At 40.6% G+C, this 4737-nt stretch overlaps 1 pseudogene across 1 annotated transcript in view; it reads left to right on the top strand.

Annotated features, from left to right (window-relative positions):
- The first annotated feature begins 328 nt into the window (after nt 1-328).
- The window catches only part of LOC110063554 (uncharacterized), a 5721-nt pseudogene continuing 1312 nt past the window's right edge, over nt 329-4737 (top strand). The window contains exons 1-7 of the transcript XR_016201957.1: nt 329-915; nt 1441-1914; nt 2035-2258; nt 2518-3064; nt 3556-3991; nt 4363-4534; nt 4692-4737. The exon at nt 4692-4737 is cut by the window's right edge and continues 103 nt beyond it. The product of XR_016201957.1 is annotated as an uncharacterized LOC110063554 (transcript). The remainder of the gene's footprint in view (nt 916-1440; nt 1915-2034; nt 2259-2517; nt 3065-3555; nt 3992-4362; nt 4535-4691) is intronic.

Raw genomic sequence — 4737 nt, 5'->3', positions numbered from 1 at the left:
GGGTCACCAAATTAAACTGAAATAAGGGTGTTGCGACGAAGCACTTGAAACTTAAATTTGTAAATGTTGTTTAGACATTCTTCATCGGTAGATCGAACATTTAGTGTGCGTTGTAGACGAAAATAACACGCCGGTATTCAGCGGCGGTTACCTGCAGAGATTAAATTTCCGTCTACCACTACACAGGCTATTTATATTATGTAACTTTACGATGTTTTCGTGTTTTGCATTTCAGGATTGGGCTAAGAGAGGGGAAAGATGAGCCTTTTGCAGTGATCTGCGGACCTTACAAGCTAGGTGAGGCCACCGGACATAAACATAATTAAAGTGCCTATGAAGTAAAAAATAATTTTGCCCTGTTTGGTTGTTTATGTCTTGATGAACACAGCTAAACGGTTTTAACCGATCAAAGGCACTTTCTTGTCGTATTTTTTGAACCTCAAAGTTTGGATTTCGCAACCTGAAATGGGTCCGTTTTGCGCGCGGTCGAAACGATCATCTTACACAGGAAGTGACGTAGTTGGTGGTTCTGAAGGCGATAGTGTCATGGCGGACAAGAGAGCAAAGAAGGGAGCAAAGAATTATTGCGCGGCCGGTGGCCCCAATAAAGTCAATTGTTCCAACAAAACCGGGACGCCTGGAATTTCCATGCATTACTTTCCCAAGGAGGAAAGTTTGCGGCAGAAATGGACGCGATTTGTCCGGATAAATCGGGACGATTTCGTGCCGAAGAAGTCGTCGTGCTTGTGTTCCGTTCACTTTGACGATAGTTGTTTCGAACACAAGCCGGTGTCTTTAATGGATGCAACTGGAGAAGTTGTTACGTTAAAAAAACGGCTGATAAAAGGTTCAGTACCAACAAGGACTGCTGTTGTGCCCTATACGTCTCCTTTGACTGACCGAAAGCGGCGAAGAGTAAGTAAAGTTTATCTATTCGGAGCTTATTTCATCGCACGTGGCGTTGTTTTGCATTTAGCTGATGTAACGCATTCAAACAAATTCACGAATAAGTTTATAAGTTTATTTCTTTTCGCAAATCATTCAAGATATATTTTCTCACAGCTTAATACGGCTGTTGTTCGTTTGAAAGACCCTTGAAATCATGAATTGAAACAGAAAAGGCCAAATGAATGAAATAAGCTGTACACGTGTGCTTGAATTTATACAGTGGTGCACACGTACTGTTCCTGGTCTATCAGAAGTCTGAAGACAAATAAATAAATCGCTTGTTATATAAATTATCTCTAATATACTAGTTCTTACTAATAACTCGTGTGTTTTTAAGCGTGTACATGTTTTTTTACAGTATTTATATTATTGGTTGAAGGAAGTTTTTGCCCTTTTAAATTTGGAAAATAGGTGATCTTTTCTTTCCTGTAGAAAATATTGCCTTTTTGACATATGGAGAAAGTTGTATAATTCATGCAGTTTTCTTTCTAGATCTGCAGAGAGGTGATGCATGACCCTCCCGGCAAGAAACTAAAGCTCAGTGCCACATCAACCTGTAGCACCACTGTAACATCAACCTGTAGCACCACTGCTACATCAACCTGTAGCACCACTGCCACATCAACCTGTAGCACCACTGACACCTTGACAGAAAGCACATGTAATACAAATCTTGGCCCAAGCACATCTTTGGATATGATGTTATCAGCATCACCTTCCCCTGGTTCCAGTACAGCTACCTGTACCTCCGCTGCCACTTCTGTTCCTACATCTCAAGTGAATTATGAGGCTACTCCTCACCTTACCCCCAGTTGTCCAATCACTCATACCCCACAGCAGCCTGGTAAATGTAAACGCTGTGAGAAGTATTCTAAGAAAACGCGGTCACTGTCAAAGAAGCATAACCGGCTTAAAAAGAAGTATGCAAAGCTAGAAAACAAGTTGAAGGAGTTGCAGAGTGTTCAGGTAAGTTCTTGTTTTTTTTTCCAGTTAGTTTGTCAGTGTAATGAAAATAATTTCCTCAACAGATGTATTATCAAAATGAGGACCCAGCTGAATATTGCCTCCTTGTTTTCCAAAAATTAGGAGACAGAGAAAGAGATGGAGAATGAGGAGTGTGCTGTTGAGATGGAAGAGGAGCCCAAGGAGGAGCTCAAGGAGGAGCTCAAGGAGGATGTAGAAGATGAAGTGGAGGACACTGACTGGGGCCCACATGAAGATAGTGCACCATCAACAGAAGATTACTCTTCACAAAGTGAAGAAGAGCGTGATGGTATTGATTCCAGCAACACAGTGAGGAAAATCTATTTGTTGTGCATTATGTTTGCTGATCTTAACAAATGCTGGCAGGGAAAAAATGAGCCTATGCATATATAGGTACACGTAAGCCACACTTCTGATAGTAAATCAAATAGAAATGTGTTACATCCACAAAAGCCCAGCAGGTTACCCACAGGCTAACTAAGAACCTTGTCCACAAAGGGGTATGAGGATGGGCCCAGAGATTACCTACTGGCTGGAGTCACCTTTAAATATCATGGTAGCTTATAGTTCTATTTTGGATTTCAGGGTTGAACCAGGAACATCTTGCTACAAGGAGCCCAAGTTCATTGTTTTTTTTACCAAGCTCCTTTGCCTCTTCTCCCTGTTTTGTTTCAAGTGTAAGGGGGAGAAACCCAAGGTCACAATGAAACAAAGAGGAACCATGGTAATTGTCAACCAACACTGCTTCACCTGTGGTGACAATTCCTTTTCATGGAAGTCACAGCCAATGATGTTTAATGGGAGGTACCCCGCTGGAAATGTGCTGCTAAGCTTCAGTATCCTCATGGCCGGAGCATCTATTAGCAAGATTCTCTTGGTATTCAAGCACATGGGCCTGTCAGCATACAATGCAAGGACATTCTTTTTCCACCAAAAGAATTTTCTGTTCCCTGCTGTCCTTGGCTACTGGGAGCATTATCAAGCAGCCCTCATTGAGAAAATCAAGAACATGAAGGATGCTGTGTGGAGTGGGGATGGGCGGTTCGATTCCATGGGGCACAGTGCCAAATTTGGTGTTTACACCATGTTCTGTAATACCATTCTTAAGGTGGCACATTTTGAACTTCTTCAGGTAAGTGGTGTTGTAAGCTAAAGGAATGTATAATTACATTTTAAAATGGGTGGGAGTCAGGTAATTTTTCTGAGCAAAAATTTTTGTCAACATCAGGTTGTACAGGAACTGTTTTTCGATTTGTTTCGTGTTTCTTTTGTGTTACTTCATGTAGCTTTGCACAATTTTTTCCCTTGCAATTACCCAACCCCCCATCAAGAATATCATGGTCCATTCCTAAGGTGGGAAAGGTGATAACAATGGTTATCCCAGAAAATATGCGAGTCATAAGAGCAAGCATTCTTCGTATTCATGAAAATAATAATTATTACGATTGATCGAGATACACACATTCCATGCCCATTATGCCCTACTTGTTTTTCTGGTACATTTATGAATAAACATTCATATTCATCAGTTAGTGAGCTCAACACAGTAGTCTTTGCAAAGGAAAGTACTTACTGTTTGATTGCTATATCATGGTCACCCTATTTATTGGTAATTTATTACAGGCAAATGAGACTGGTGGCAGTTCACCAATGGAACTGGAGGGAGCTAAATGTGCATTTTCATATCTCCAATCAGTTGGCCTCAGAGTTGTAGTCTTCAAATCTGATCGCCACAGGGGCATTGCCAAGTGGGTACGGGAAAGCCAGCCTGGTTGTGCCCATTACTTTGACATCTGGCACATTGCTCGATCCATTGGAAAGAAGATGCTGCAGCTGGGAAAAGAGAAGGGCTGTGAGAAGATAGCTGACTGGGTAAAAGGAGTCCGTAACCATCTCTACTGGTGTGCCACATCCACCAAGGAGGGCTTTCAGGAGATGATCATGGCCAAATGGAAGTCTTTCATGGAGCATGTTGCCAACAAGCATGAAAATCATCCCTCTCCACTTTTCAAAAAGTGTGCGCATGATGAGATTGATAACAGACGGTGGATCAGGATAGGTATTGTTTAATATTAGACATGTTAAAAAAGCAATCAATCCTCCATATTTACAGTTCACTGTAAAGACTAACCTAGTAAGAGTGTAAGTAAGTAAGTAAGTAAGCAAGTAACAACTTTATTTACAGAGGGTAACACATAACAGTAAAAAACTGACGAACCAGTGGCCCTCTATCCTAAGTTAAAAATTAAAAACTATTTACACTTATAAGATAATAGTGCATTTAATATTTTTAATATTTTATTACATGAACACAAAAGCCAACTGCCACAGGTCACTGAGGACTCAGACAGGAATTTTCAACTGAGGGTTGACCTCTTATCCAGTCATAAGAAATTTTTAAAGTTACTTTGCTTTTTCTTTTCTTGTAAGGAACTACTGCATACAATAAACTGCACAAGCTACTGACAAGTACAAGACTTGTAAATGACATCAAGCAGCTGTCTCCAGACGCTCAGACTAGCTGTCTGGAAGGGTTCCATTCAACCCTTAACCACTTCCACCCAAAGATGGTCTGCTTCTCTTGGTTAGGGACATTTTGCAGGTAATGGAAATTTAATACTAACAGTAAATCCATTGAAATTATGCTTGCTTATTCTCAAGATTGAAGGCAGATTGTATTTAAAATTAAAAACCGGTTTCTCTGTAAAAACTTTATGGCAACCTGGTTGACAGTGTTTTTGCTTATATCATCCCTTCAGACATATTCTTGCCTCCCTTCATTTCAATGAAAATCTGCTCAGGGAA

Source organism: Orbicella faveolata, unplaced genomic scaffold (assembly GCF_042242905.1).
Source record: "Orbicella faveolata isolate gen_17 unplaced genomic scaffold, um_ofav_v1 contig_35, whole genome shotgun sequence".
NCBI lineage: Eukaryota > Metazoa > Cnidaria > Anthozoa > Scleractinia > Merulinidae > Orbicella > Orbicella faveolata.
Note: the sequence above shows the minus strand (reverse complement) of the source record. Positions and strands in the feature narration are given on the sequence as shown.